The sequence below is a fragment of the Protopterus annectens genome, chromosome 10.part0 (genome assembly GCF_019279795.1).
Source record: "Protopterus annectens isolate FY-2018-M chromosome 10.part0, PAN1.0, whole genome shotgun sequence".
NCBI lineage: Eukaryota > Metazoa > Chordata > Ceratodontiformes > Protopteridae > Protopterus > Protopterus annectens.
The window spans coordinates 156,732,159-156,748,720 of record NC_056744.1 but is presented as its reverse complement, the minus strand read 5'-3'; positions in this window follow the sequence as shown (position 1 = coordinate 156,748,720).

Below are 16,562 nucleotides of genomic sequence, written 5' to 3'. Positions count from 1 at the left end.
AATTGACCTCTGGTGTGGAACACTGGTTTCCCATGTTGGTAATGACCAGGTCTAGGATATTGCTGCACCTGGTGGGGATGTGAATAAGTTGATCCAAGGCATTGGAATTTATGAATTCTAGAAAACATTGAGCAAAAGAGTTGGTACATGAGTAGTTTTCCCAGTTAATGGTGGGGTAGTTGAAATTGCCCATTATTAGGGTGTTGGGTTGTACCCTAATACTTTCCAGTGTATCAAGAAATGAGGAGTGGGAATCCTGGGGCATGGTGAGGGGTCTGTAGCAAGCTACAATTTGAATTGCAGTCTTAACCAGAGTTAGTTGCACTTGGATAATCTCGGATGCATTATGCTGTGCAACTAGCCTGGAGGTGTGGATATCCTTAATGAATATGGACACGCCTCCACCTTTAGTGCTTCATTCTGGGTTAGGTGGCCGAAAGGTGTGGTATGAATTGTAGCCTGGTAATGCAGGAGTGCTCTCTGGAGCTTTGAACCAGGTCTCTGTCACTGCACAGATGTCAATATTCTCCATTTTAAGGAGTGCCTCGAGTGAGTGCATTTTGAGGTTTAGACTTCTAGCATTGAGTAGCATTACCCTCAGATTTTGCTTGCTTGTACCTGTTACGGTGGTGAATTTGTCATTTGAACATTGCCTAAAAAAGGCACTATAGGGGTGGCAAGAGCCTTAGCCAGTATCCGAAATCCTAAGGCTGACAGGTGCAGGCCATCTCTGGCAAAGCATCATGGTCTGTCGATCATGTCATCCCAGACAGACAAATACTGGATCCCCTTAGAATGACACCAGAAGCTTAGCCAATTGTTGAAGTCAATCATTTTGTCCTTGCACTGTGGTATCATTCTGGGTGATGGCAGGATGCTACTCGGGGTTAGGGTCATACCTGCCTGGGATACAAGATCGGAGAGCTCCTCATGCCTCTTTTCATGTAGTCCAGGGAGGTAAATCTCTGTATCATGATATCATTTGTCTTTGCTTTTAGTACTTCTGATATGGCAAACCATCCTGCAAACTCAAAGCAACCTTTATAGGGTCATGTCTTTCTCAGTGAATACTTTTTTTCCTTACCTTGTCATTGTTACATGTCTATTTTGTGTATTTTCATTTATAAGTGGCACCCAACACTCAGCATTTGCACTCCAGTGCATTTGTTTGGACTGCTGCCATTAGGCATAAACATGAATATTGTTCCTACATTGTCTATTAATCCTTAAGTAGTCCTCAAAATATCAGTTCTTCAGTTAACAACATACAATCTATGGTTTAGAGAGATATTTGTACATGTCTCTTAACCTGCAAACTAAACTTTCTCTGATACATTTTACTAGGTACAGTGACATTAGGATCAAGCCTACCCCCACTTCCAGATTGACATCACTGATAACATCAGGCAAGTCTCCAAAGCAGGGCCAGGGCACCCAGTTATTTATTTATTTTTTATAGGTTCATAGATTAGTACTAGGCTAACTGCTCTTGTGGGATATTTTAAACCTAGCCAATTATCCCATGTGAGAATCAAGCTCTGCATTTTGTGTCTGTAAGGTAAGCACTTTAACCATTATGCCAACCTTCCACCTTTCAGCTCCAGAGGGCATTAGAATGAAAAGCCACATAGAAGTGCCGTAAGTAAAGACCTTTCCTGTATTGTAACTGTTTAGTTCGGTACTTTCTTGACTGGTGTAGGGAAATTTCATTGTTGTTGGTATCACCTGCCACAGAATGACTGCAACTGCCCCTTTTCACCTTATTTTATGAATATTGACATGTCTCAGGGATACTTTCTGCACTGGGATCCCTTCATACTAGAGCACTTTTTTTTTTTTTTTTTACTGTGCTGTTGTACCGTAGCCACATTCTTGTCTGTCGTGCAGTTGTAAGGCACAGTGAGTTATGATTGATTTTTGGCTGCTCTCTGTCCCCTGTCTACTCCTAAATCCCAGTCTACTTTCCCCCATCTGGGCTTGACTAGTTTTATCTCCTTTAGTACCCTCATACTGACACTCGATACACTGTCCCTTTCTATCTCCTGCTGATACAATATTCCCTGTTTTTCATGTTAATACTTCCAACATTTTGCTGTTAGTTTTTAACAATGCCACCACTATTGCTGTGACCTAGTCTGTTAAGATATTTTTACTTCACTTTTGCCAGTCCTGACTGTTTTTTTTTCTGCAGGACTCAATTTGATCCCTCTCAGCTTTGTTCAGCTTCACTTCACTCTCTACCTTACCCCTATTCCCATACACCCCTGACATCACTTCCTTTACACTGGGCCTACCCCTACCTATCCAAATTCCTACCTATCATAAAACCCCTAACTCCTACCATCTACAGTAAAATAACAATCTCACAAATAACCACTCACAAGCTCTCACTTCTCCCAACCATAGAAATTCCATCTGCCTTATCTGCTCTTCATACAATTACTTCACATACATTTCATCACTAGCGTCGTTAGCTATATTACATTCCTTATACTTCTGACTGACTTCAAATATCTTTGGTATTCCTCAATTTCCTTTTTCATTATTACATAATAGGAATTAATTAATAAGACAAATCTCCACTTACTTCCCCCAGTAACACCACGTCTACCTCCCTCAAAGCCATACTACATACTACACTCCATTTCTTTTCTTCCCTATAACCACCACAATTTCAAATGTTTCCTCAAGTATCATGCCTCTTTCTGCTGCTGCTGGCATCTTGTATAACAAGCTAGCATTGTATATGTTCAGCTCTATACACTTGTCCTACTGCAATTTACTCAGCACACTATGTAATCAGGAGTAGCTATACCAATATATCTCCCTGCCTTTTTAATCTCTCACCTTATTTTTATTTTAAGCACAAAATATTTCACTACCACCACTCCACTCAAAAAATAAAACCGATATAGGTCCCCTCTAAATCAATGCCCTATCTCTCAAAAATCCCTCATTGTGGTGATGTCCACCCAACCCATCCCAGAAAACTCACCAATGAATCTAAATAGCAAAGAACCGCCCCTACATAATTGTGAATTAACTAACCCTCCATCACCGACCACCTCAAACTATAACTCTTCCCATCTGTACAGTCCTATCATTAAACAATCAGCTATCCATACTAATAAAAGTAGCACATCAAACCCTTCACCCCATCATTCTCCCATTTGTCTTCCAAAAAATTGAATATTGTCACTATTGACCTCCATAACATTTGTAACCAAATTACAGAACTACATGTCTGGATAGCATAGTACAACCCTGATATTCTTGCCATCACAGAAACCTAAATTAAGCCGAATATTAAAGATTCTGAACTACTCCCTGCAGGCAACAGGAAGTCTGTTGTGTCACATAAATACTTTCCCCTACTACCAAGAGCAGAGGAAGTGCCCCAATGTCCAGGCTAAATTTCTCCAAGAAATATAAATGCCACTGTGGGTCTCCCCCTGAAAGAAAGGCCACTAGATTAGTGGGTCTAACCTGGTCAACAAAGGATAAATAAAACAATAGTGTAGTCAGTTTTGCCATTTCACAGCTTTTTCTCTGACTGGGTTCTTGACTAAGGCTTTTTCAATATCAATCCTGCATATCCTTCATGTCTCTGTGCGAGTTTATATATTTTCTATGGTCTGTGATGACACTCCAAAGATATGCCATAAGTGAAATGTCATTCATTCTATTTGCCTGCATGTGAGCATGCAGTGTGTTTGTGTTTGTGCATCTTGTGGTATAACAGGCTTGTTAGGAGCAGAGGCAGTATCTGTGTGTGTGTAAAAATAAATAAAATAATATAATTGGTTTCTTATCTGTGAACACATACAGTATTGCTGGGCATATAAATAATTCTGGGTAGTAGTAAAAAAAAAATAGTTAAGTATTGTCTTTCAAAAATAATGTAAAAAATGCATCATAGACTATATGGGCCTGATGGCCAAACAGTCTGGGGTGTTTGGCCAAGTGTATTTTTGACATGGACATACTGGTGGCCTCTGCCCTCAACCCCATATATTCTAAAACTGCCACTGCTTTCAGTTGTTTACAGATGCATGCTGTGACTTGTGTGGGAGCTGAAAAAATTTGGTCATTATTTCCTTAATAAAATAAGTAAAATGTCAGAGATATGCACAGAAGGCCATTAAGCATGTGCTAAGTCTGGGAATAGTATCACCATTATTTCTTTAACTTTACTTACAAACCTCAGAGGTATGCACAGAAAGTCACTGTAGCTTGTGATGTGCTAATGCACTGTCTAGGAGCAAAAGTTGGAATTCACAAAAAAACTGAAGTGTAAAACGTAATGAAAGAAAAAGAAAAAAGTAATCTGAATTGTGTTGGAAGACCAGGAGTAGTATCAGGAAGTGGGAAAATTGAGGAATGGGTGATTTGTGGTGAGTAGTATGTGGACAATGGAGGGGTGCCATGCAGCCCTTTGCCTAGGACACCATGTCACCTAAGGCCAACCCTGTACATGTGGTTATTGTGCTATAGTATCATTGCAATTAAATGCCTGCTACTGTGAATATCTGCCTGTGGGAAGGGCTGGTTTGTGCTGAAACTGAAATTAATGTTGCTGAAAATGTAGTCAAAATGGTAAAATCGCTACCCGAAGTGTTTTTTCTAATGATGTGGGTGCAGAAAAAACAGTGACGTTGAAGAAAAGGGAGATTGTGAAGGATAAGGAGATTGTAGCTGAAATAGAGATGGATTCAGAGGAAAACTTTCAGAGGAGATTAGTTAAAGGAGAGACAGCTACTTCTGAAAAATGCATAACTACAACTCTCCAAAAGAGGGGGGGGGGGGTGCAGAATGATTATTTGGAAGAAATGGTAAACCAAAGTGAGCTAGAAAGTGGAGTAGCAATTTCATGGAGTGACATCATGGAAAAAATAGAAGAAGAAAAAGGAAGACTGGCCAGAAAAAGTTCAACAGGCACAAACTGTTGGATAAGGAACAAAGAAGAAAGAGGAAATAAAAGAAACAAAAAAGATTGCAGTATATGTGAGCAGTAAAAAAGAAGAAAGTTTGAACAGGCATGAGGTTTGGGACTCTGTCATAGCACCTCTGGGTGTCAAAGGAAAAGAGATAAGAGCATTAGTTTTAATTAATGAAGAGACTTTTTGTGACTTGATATTTGAGATGGGCAGGCCATGGAAAATTTGGGGGAGCATATAAACAAAAGAAAAATATTTATCCATGGTCAGAATATATGGTACAAGCTTTTTACAGACAGACAAAAAGAATAATGATTCAGTTTAGAACTTAAGTTGAAGCAAAAGAACTGAAGGGAACATCTGTTAACTATATGTAAATAAATGGACACTACAAAATATATGATGAAAAAGGACTACAGTCTGGGGGATGGGAATGTGGAATAATACTGAAAATGGAAAATGATAATGTTATGCATGTACCTATTATTAATGTTCATGGTAATATGAATTTTGTGAAATATAGGGATCAACCATTTTTGTCATAAAAATTATCAAAGAATGTGATAAAAAATGTTATTCATGTGGTAAAATAGGGCATAATGCAAAAAATGTGATTTAAAGTGCAAAATATATGGCAATACTGGTCATTCATGGCTAGAATGTGATATGAATGTGCAAGAAAACAAAAATAAAGTTATATAGGAGAAAAAAAATAATGTGTTATACCAGAAAATGTACAAAAATATGTGACTGATAAAGAAATTATCCATTAAGTTAAAGTACCAAGGAAAAAGAAACAGAGGAGACATGAAGAATAAGGTGACTGGTGCCCAGTAGAAAATAAAAAAAATAATTTGATAGGGAAATGAGTTAAAAAAGGAAATGAAAATTCAAAAATATAATGCTTAGAGAAAATAAAGTTGAAGGATAAACATTTTATTAAACTAACTGTTCTTAAAAGCTGAAAAATATTAGCTTTAAATGTGAACAGTATGAAAATAATATTGAGAATATTACAATGGTGCAGTGCAGAAGATGCACATATTATTGTTTTAGAAGATATCAGATTATTAACAGAGGAAGAAAAACCACAAACTGAAAAACTTTGGAATGGTGTGGTAGTTTGGAACATCGGACAAGAAACGTGACCGGGCTTATGTATATTATATCAAGAAAGCATTAAAATATTAGATGTAGCCATAGTGGAACTGGGATGAACTATGGTAATAGACATGAGATGGAAAAAAATATGTGTATATAATTATAGCTTTATATGCATATGTAACAAAAAGAGACAGAAATGATGTTTAAAAATATTCTTGAATATGTTTGAGTAAATACCGATATTATAGTGATGGGTGATTTTAATTGTAATTTAAGAAAAAATAAGAGGAATTGTGATGTTAAAATGGTTAAAAAATGTATGAGAAGTGGATAAGTGTATAGGAAAATAACTACTAGACCTACAAAAGGAATGAAATCAGGACAGAAATTTATTATTTTTTGATATCTGACAGTTTAAAAGTTAAAAAAAGTGAATTAAGTATGCTGGAGTTTCAGATCATGAGGCTATATAAAATGAAGAATATATAAGAAAAGGAAAAGAAATACAGAGAATTAATGAAAAGAATTAGATTTAGAAGAGAAAAAATAACTTATGGAATCATGGAAAAATATGAATATGAGAGAGTTTTATGAGACTTGGACTGTTTGGTGGCTTAATTTTAGAGAGAAGTATAAAAAAGTGTTTTTAGAATGTATAAAGAAGGAAAGGAGAGATATAACGATATGAAGTCAAGAAATATTCAGAGACTTTTCAGAGAAGAAAAATTCCTTTTATGAAAAAGAGAGAAATATATAACATTAATCAAATTAAAATGAGCAACTTGTTATATAAACAAATTGTATTTATTTATTTGACATTTGTTGACTGGGATAGTCCAACTGTGTCAAAGCCCTTTCTCAAGGGGCCCGGGGAGAAAAGCTCCAAAGTACAATTGTAAAAGATTAAAAATTACAGAGAATGTGCAATACAATGAGATTGTGGACAAATGCATTTACAATAATGGAGGCAAGAGAGAGTTAATCACAGTTATTGTTAACAGGTAGTTATAAAAGTGAGATATAATTGAAGGATAATATAAAGTTCTAAGAGTGTCACATGCCTGAAGGATAGCATACAGTGGGTGGATCATCCAATTAGTAAAATAATGAACAGGGGGTGGAGTTAGGAGTAAGTTTTAAGACAGCACAGTGAGAGTTGAAAATTGATGAGTGATGTTAGGATCATACAGTAGTTTGTATAGCAGAGGTTCAGAAATGAAAAGTGAAGTTTCCTGTAGAGAGTCAGGAAATTGTCTCCTTACCAAAGGAGGTAGGTAGGAGAAAGATGGCCTGAAGTAAAAAGGCAAGAAGTAGATGTCAGGAGGAAGGTGAGGAGGATAGAGTTAGCATGGTGTAAAATGGAAATGAGATGGGTACTGGGAAGAAGAGGAGGAAGATAAGGGAGAAGAGTAGTGAACCAGATTAGGACTAGTTCAGGGGGAGATTACAGGGGCATATCTTGAGGTAGATTAGGTATTATTTGAGTGAGTTCTTAAATTTGTAGATCTGGGGTATGCTTCTTAGAGTCTAGGGAAACTTGTTCCATGGGATGGCAGGAGAGTAGCTGTATAGATTCTGTCCTGCAGATTTGTTAGGTTTGTGAATTTGCAGCAGGCATTGATCAGAGCTACTAAGAGGTTAGCCAGGGGTATAAAGTGAGACTAATGAGGAAATGCTTGACAGGAAGAGGGTTTATTGATAATAGAGTGAATTATGAGGAGTTGGGTAAGTTTGAGGTGGTTTGCAAACTAAAGCCAGTTAAGTGACCTGAGGGCCAGGCAGTGGTGAGATTTGGATGGCAAGTTAGCAGCAAATCTGGCTACTTTGTTATAGCTAGATTCAAGTTTGGAGAGTAACGTAGAATGGAGGTTAGTAAAGATTTGTGAGGTATAGAAGAGGTTGGGAAGGAGGTAAGCATTGGCAAATGTTATTCTGGAGTCAGGGGTGAGGAATCTTTTGTTTTTGTAAAGGAAGCCAAGCTTTTGATGGGTTTTCTTAATGCAGTGATGAATGTGAAAGTCAAATTTTAGCTGGTCATCTATGATTACTCTGAGGAGCTTAGTTTGGGTTTCGGGAGATGATATGCTGTTGTTGAGTGAAGAGATGTTGAAATAGGATTTGAGGTGGTAGAGGGGTTTGGGGAGAAAGAGTAGGAGTTTTGGTTTTTTGGGGGTTAAGTATGAGGGTTTTTTTGTTAGCCAGGTTTCTGTGAGGTTGAATGATGTTTGTCTGAGGGTTAGTAGTTCAGTTGGATTATCAGCTATGGATATAATGGTAGAGTTGTCAGCGTACTTTGAGGGATAACTGGGGACAGGATTTGTGGAGATTGTTGGTAAAGATGTTAAAAAGGAGGAGTCCAATGATTGAGCCTGTGGGACACCTGTTTTGATGGGGAGAAAGGGGGAGAGAGCAGAAAGCCATTTGACCGATTGGTGCCGATCTGAGAGGTAGCTGCTAAATCAGAATATAGTTGATGTGGAAAGGTTAAGTCGAGATAGTTTTGAGAGGAGGATAGGGTGTGAGACTGTGTCAAATGCTTTGGACAGATCTAAGAATAGGCAGGGCATGAGTTTATTGTTATCTCTGGCTAAGGAAATGGTGTTGGTAAAGGAGACGAGAGCAGTTGAGGTGCTGTGGTATAGATGAAAGCCATGCTGAGTAGGGGTGATCAGGTTACCTTGTAAGAGGTGGGCCAAAATTTGTGTACACAGTGTTCTAGCATTTTGAAGAGGGGAGAAAGTATAGCAATTGGTCGAAAGTTTAAAAGTTCTGAAGAATTGCCACCTTTGTGTATGGGTATTGTATAGAATGTTTTCCATAGAGTAGCAACAGTTGACTCTGAGATAGAGTGGTTAATCTGGAGGGAAACTGGGTATGCTATAGATGTAGCAGGGGATTTTAGGAAGAGAGATGCCAGGTTGTCTGCTGATGGAGAGCGGAGTTGAACTTGAGGAAGAGTTTTTTAATGTAGCTTGTGGGGACTGGCTTAAGAGAGGAGGAGTTTTCTTGAGGAGGAGTTGTAGGTGGTGAGGGATGAGGAGAGAAGTCTGCATAAGTTTACTTATGGTAACAATGAAATAAGAATTGAAGATAGTTGCAGTTTCAAGGGGTGAGTTGGGGCAGGGGCTGGGTGTAGATGGATTTCCTGGGTGAAGTATTTGTTAGTGTTACAGAACTCTTCGGGGTTTCTGAATTGTGTAGTCTGGGGTTGATGGTAGAAATTCTTTTTATCATTATTGTGTTTTTACTGAGATTTCGGAGTTCCCTATAGCTTTGGATGTGGGAGGGAGATTTTTGTCGTGGGCCAAAGTTTCCAGGCAGACTCTCTTTTTTGAATAAGTGATTGAGTTGAGTTTGTAAGCCAGGGGGTGTTGTGGTATTTGACTCTAACTCCACCTTCTTCAACATAATTAACTCCCTTACCCCTCCACATACTGTTAAAGTATGAAACAGTATCATCAAGAGGTAATGTAAAGAGGGTGGACCAGTCTATTTCAGAGAGAGAGTTATTGAATGTATCTGGGTTAAAGGTGAACAATTTCTGTCATTCTTTGAATTTGTGGGGTTTGGGAATGTGGGGAGGAGTCAGAGGTTTTGTATTGGGCAATGATCACTGATGGAGTTGGGTATTGTTTCTCGTTGAAGATAGAGGTTGGTATTGGAAACAAGAAATCCAGTCAATAATGGAACTGGAATTGGTGAATTTGTTATAGAATGTGAGAGAGGAGATGGGGTGGGTGTATCCATAAAGGTTAATGCTGGTGTTAGTGTTGAGGGTAAGCCAATTGATATTGTCATTCAGTATAATGATCTCATTGAGGTTGTGGTCAGATATTCAACTGAGAATCTGTTCTCGTATGGGTATGTTATCACTTGGTATGTAGATGGCAACTATTGATATGGTTTTGTGATTAAGTTTAAAGTTGGTTATAATGAGCTCAGCTGGGTGGAAGGAGGAGGAGGATTTGGTGGGTTGGTTAAGGTTAGGAGGTCAGAGTACAGAATAGCAACACCACCTCCTTTCTTATGGGGTCTATCTAGGAGTAGAATGTTGTATCCTGGGGGAGGAATCTCAGGTTTAAGCAGTAGAAAGAGGCAAAAACACCAAGTTCCTGAGGGTGCATATCTCAGATGACCTATCCTGGTTGACTCATATTAGCTACACAGTGAAGAAGGCACAACAAAACCTGCACTTTCTATGAAAATTGAGGAAGGCAAACCTGTCTTAGTCCATCCTCAAAGCCTTCTACAGGGGGACCATTGAGAGCATCCTCTCAAATAACCTCATAGTTTGGTATGGTAACTGCAAAGCATCTGACCACAAGGATCTCCTGGGTGTAGTGAGGACAGTGTAAAAAGTCATTGGTTCCTTGCTCCCATCCATGGATGATCTGCACAAGACTCTGTGTGTGGGAAAGGCTAGGAAGATAATCAATGATCCCACTCACCCTACCCATAGCATGTACTTCCATCTTTCCTTGAGCAGGCAGTACCACTGCTTACACTGCAAAAAACAGAACCATCTTCTTTCTAGCCATACGGCTGATGAACTTGAATGCCAGGCCTGACGGTGAATAATTAGATCAATATGTCACTTGCAATGAAGTATCAGCTGTAGTAAGCCCTCAGGAAAATTGCTTCAGTAACTGGTACAGTTAGCCAGATTTCTTATGCTATTACTTCCTGAATGTGCAATAATCAGGAGTGTACTACTTCATACATGTGCAATACGAGCATCAGAAAATATTATACTACATCTGATGAAGTGCAATATTCTAAGCAATCACAATGTGAAGTCATAGTCTTGCAATACTTATTAGTATAATACTGTCTAATGTCTTCCTGTCAAATTGTAGTAATTTATTGTGTTAATATTTTAATTATTACTGTATGTGCATTGATCTTACTGTCATTCAGACTATGTGCTCATTGTTATGTCTTGCATGGGGAGCAAAGTAACATAATTTCATTGAGCTTGCACTGCTTTGTATATCTGACAATAACATTTGCTTTAACTTTGACTAAAGAAAGAGAAGAGTTATTAAAATAGATATTTGATTATGTAATAGTTAATATGGACATTATAATTGCAGTACACTAACTATGATTTGAGAGAGAAAAAAGAGATACAAAAGAAAAGAAAGAGCTGATAAAAGAATGAAAGAGATTATGAGTTGTCATAATTTAATATTAGAGAATTTAAATAGCTATACATATAGGAGGGGAAATATTACATCAGAGATTGACTATGTTGTGATTTCCAAAAAATATAAAGATTATAGAGGAAGCAGTGCAGACAGGATATTCAGATCATATGGCTGTATGAATAGAAATTGAGGAAAATGAGCATATTACAATTGGAACTAAAAGAATTGAGATTAATTGGAATGAAAACAGGTGAGGGAAACATACTCCAGTTATGGAAAGAACATTTATCTATGAGAGATCATTATACTAATTGGCAGAATGGTGGTTTGTATTTAAAGAAAGATATAAATCAGATTATTTACAAGGGGCGCATGTAGTAAGATGAAAGGTAAGGCAGGATTATAAGAGATTACAAAATAAAACATTGAATTAGGAGAGAAATGAAAATGTTTTATATGAAAGAGGCATAGATATATAAATGGAATCAAGCAAAAATAAAGCAAAGATATTTTTTGCAAGGTAAAGTTTCTCCTTATTTGAGTTAAAGTTGAAGAAAAAAGTGGTATAATAAAGGAGATGAAATATGAGAAAGGGTTGGTGGTGAAGAGATGAGATGAAATTATGGAAATTAAAGTGAAGTTTGTTAAAAAGACTGTGACTAAACAAGAGTTAAATAGACTAAATGAATGGAATGTTAAACAATCTATTGAAAATATAAATAGAAAATTAGATAAACAGTTTAATGGAATTTAACTTGATAATGAAAGTTAATATTGGCTCTTTTGCAGCATCAGATTGAATAGGTTATTTCATGTATAAGAGTTTGGAATCATGACAAAAAGAAATAAAAGAAATGTTTACTTTTGTGTTAAATGAGTGGTTAAAAGATGGTATGTGTTATACACAATGGTATAATGACATTTGTATGGAAAAGAGGGAAATTAAGCATTGGAGACCAATTGTATTGAATAATACAGATTATAAGATATTTCTGAAAATATTACAAACAAGATTAGAAAATAAGATAGTGTTAGAGGATAGTATATATGGTATTAAAAGAAGAAGATGTCAAGAAATTATGATTGTTAGGAAAGTAGTATATGATATAAGGCAAGAAAGGAAATGAGAAATACTATTAGGTGATATAAATAAAGCTTTTGATACAATAGACCATGATGTATTATGAAAGATTTTGGAAGGTTACAATCTAAGTAAACAGTTACAGAACATAATTAAGTCAGTATGTAAGAATAGTAAAATAAAAGATTTGATAACATTGTTTGGTTAAGTTGGTTAAGTGAAGAAACAGTAATTAATAAGGGATTAAAACAATGTTGTCCAATGAGTAATATTTTATTTGTGACTGTTTTGAATTCTATAATAAAAAAATGAAGACATGAGGAAGGCAATGTACTTACAGAGTTGAAGGTATTGTATATCCAGTTATGTCATATGCAGAGGATATGATCCTCGTATGCAAGGATAGTAAAATGATGGAACAAGTAATTATTAGGACATGTGATTATTTGCAGAATATAGGAATGTCATTGAATAGTAGGAAAAGTAAAGGATTTGGTTTAGAGGAAATGAGAAAGGGAATTCAATTTGGAATGGAAGAAATTTCTGTTTTGGAAAAACATTTGGCTCTATAAAAGCAGTTTTACAGGAGTTAAGAGAGCTTAGTATTATATGGAGTAAATAAAGATTATCCTATAGAAAGAAAATACATTTAATAAATTCTATATGGATGGGAAAAATAGCATATCTGACAAGTATATATATAATGCCAAGAGACATAGAAAAACAAATGATTACTGAATTAATATTTAGATTTATTTTGGGTTCAAGATTAAACCCAGTTAAGAGGAATGTTATATATGGATAGGGATGATGGAGGGTTAGGTTTATTGAATCCTATTATTTATGGTGCATCTTTAAATTTATGTAGAGCATTAAAATGGATAAATGGAAATGACAATGATGGTATAACAAAACTGTTTAAGACAAAATATAATAGAGAATGGAATTTAATAAGACTGAATAAGAGAGAAAGAGAATGGAGAAATTTAGAAAGTTATAAACACTGTGGCATGCTAATTACAACATAAGCAGCTGGATTACATGCTAATTAGCTAATCTAGCATGGTGGAGCTATTCAACAAACTTTAAAGCAACTGTATAGATGCTGTGCTGGTGTTCCCAGTGAATTCCAAAACTTTTGGAATACAGTCATGGAAAGGAGTCTACACTGACAGAATAAAAAGTAAAAGGTATGAGATTTGTACAGAATGGACCTTAACATATAATAGCATTAGATAATAGGCTGGATGCAACAAAGGGGAAAAACGATAGCAACATAATCCTTTTTTGTGCCATAACAGAGATGCAACTTTCTCCCCCACCCCATAATGAACAGTACACTTGTAAATAATGCAGACAGATAAAAGTGTAAAAATGGCTGCTAATCAAAATAAATATAAAAAAACATTAAACAGACTATTCATAGTTACATGCCAGCATATGTAATATGTAGCTGATGAAATGCAGGCATATAATCTGAAAATCGGTACACCTCTGTGCAGATATATCCCAAAGTAATATACTCTCTTCTGGGTTAAAAACACAAATAATTCTCTCCTTCAGTTTCCCTAGCTACATAGTTACAATCTGGTGTAGATTTAGGGTTGTCAGCATGGTGAAAATGCAAGTGAGGTCTGAACTCATTAGAATTGCTGAATCCCAAATCCTTGGCTTTATGCATCAGATCTAAACATAGTGCAGACACTCTCAGTGTTTGTGTTTAATGGATGGCAGCTGTGAATGCTTACATTAGGTGGGTGTGTCCGGTTAGACTTGCAAAGTGTTACATATATGTCTATCAAGGTTAGAAATGCAAGTAATCAGTGCACATTTCAGAGTTTCTGTTACATTAACATCTGACCTCCTCTTCATTTGTTGGCAAATTGTGTTTTTGCTGTCAGTTTTTTATTATTTTATTATTTTTTGGCCATTGTTTGCTTGATGCAGTGCTTAGCCCAGTCACAGGAAACTGAGGAGTGAATGAAATGTTTGGATGTGTTTATCTTGTTTGCATGGCACTGAGATGTGGGCAAAAGTAAGACCTTAAGAATGATTAGTAAATAAGGGGATGTCATGTAACTATTCCAGTGGCAGCATTACTAAAGTATGACAGTATTGAGTCTGTGGAATACACCTGCTACTTAACTGACTCTGTGGCAGCAGGTGTTAATGCAGTGATACATTCCGGTTTGGGGCCAGATGGTACTGGGTCTGAATACAGCTGTATCTAATACTTTTAACTACTTTTCTATTACTGTTGTTGTGTGTTGGTGCCTGATGCACACCGTTATGCAGTAATGCATTAAAGACAAGAAATGGGGAAGATAAGACAGTGGTGAAATGGGGAACAAGCAGGGGGGAAGAACAAAGGGAAAGCAATCTAGGGATGTGGAGGAGAGAGGTAGAAAAGAACCATAGCTCTCCATTTCTTCAACAGTAAAAAGATGATAATATATGTGGAATATTAGCTGAATTTGGACGGTCACCTCCAGAGATGAGGTAACCACTACACAATCATGTTGTACAGCCAATTGGACAGAATTGAGTGTGTCAAGCAGATGTGTGCAAAATGGAGAGCTATGTGTGGGACTTTTTTTGTGGGACAGGTGCCCATTTTTTTACAAATATTTTTATTAAAGTTTATATATTCAAAACATGTATGACATTTAAGATATATAGAACTACAAGACTAAAAAGACAAACAGAGTGTTAGGAATACAACAACAAAAAAAAACTGTTTACAAGAGTGTCTACTATACAATAAGAATTCTAATAAATTACAAAAAATAACATTTACTATATATGTATTAATAATTATTAAGCACTTCTTTAAATTTCATCCCAGAGTTGTATGAAGAGGAAATTCTGGTTGTTCTTGTTTTGAATGTTGCTAGTTCTAGATGACAAACTTAAATTGCAAGATTTTTAAATTCATTAAAGGTTGGAGTGGATTCATTTTTGCAGTTGCTGGTAATAACTTTCCTTACTATTGTTAATATACTCCATACGAGTGGGTACTTTATTCTTGAGACACAAGCATGTATTGATATAGTAAGTGAAATTAATGATTTAAAGTACATTTATCAATAAATAAAGCTTTTAACAAAAGAGTAATATTATCCCAGAATGGTTTAATTTCAAAGCAATGAAAAAACATATCTTTCCATTCATCAGTTGGAGATTTATTATTAATAAGTTTAAAATATTCCAAATAACTAACTTTATAATATTGAGTTAGATTTTTACCACTTTATACAATTTGAACAATAGTCCTTTCTCCAGTATACTTTGTTGCATCAAAATTATTAAAAGATCAATACATTTAGGGACATAACTTCTAACAGTTTTATTGAATTAATTTTATATTCAATTAATTGTCTAAACTTTTGAATGTCTAGCCATAAATCATTATCTAAATCAAATTTGTTTATTATATTATCAACTGAATCCAGTATATCAAGTTCTTCTCTTTAAGAGTTAACATTGATGATAAGTTAAATGTAGAGATATTATTCTAAGTATAAGCTATAGGGACCATGATTAAAATCCATGCTTTGTATTCTGGGTTTCTGTAGATAAACATTTCTAAAGGTTGTCATTATCATGGAGATATAGGATAAATTGATTAGTTACTGTTATCTAAAAAATAAGTTTTAGCAACCAGTGCATTATCTTGTTTAATAGTAAATGATGGTGCAGATTTGTCAGATGAGTATATGTTAGCCAAATGCTTTCTTGAAACTCTGTCCATCTAGCTTTGTAGTTGATATTTAACCAGAGAAATATCATCTTGATGATTGATGAAATTGCATATAGTTCTAAGTCTGGTAAACCAATTATACCAAAAGACCAATCTCTAAAGTGGTGATTCAGTGCTACTCTAGGCTTGTTAGGATGGCAAACAAATTTCAGGATTAATGAATTGAACTCTTTTATATAATTTTAGGGGGAGGAAGAGCTAGAGATTGAATTATATATAAACTTTTTGGCAGAATAATCATCTCAATTATGGAAAGTCTCTTCCTTAGTGAAAAAAATTGTTCCATTTATTAATGATCTTCTTTATAGAAGTTAAGCTATTATTGTAATTAAAAGTTATGATATTGTGTATGTTGTCTGTTAAGGTTATCCCTAAATTAAGTTTTTTTTTGTCTTCTACAATATATTTAGAAAAACTTTTGTCCATATTATAGTTATTAGAATTCATGGGACATATTTTTGTTTTGTTATCATTAAAGCTAAGTCAATATTTTTCCTGAAAGCTTTCTATTGCAATAAAGACAGCAGAGAGAG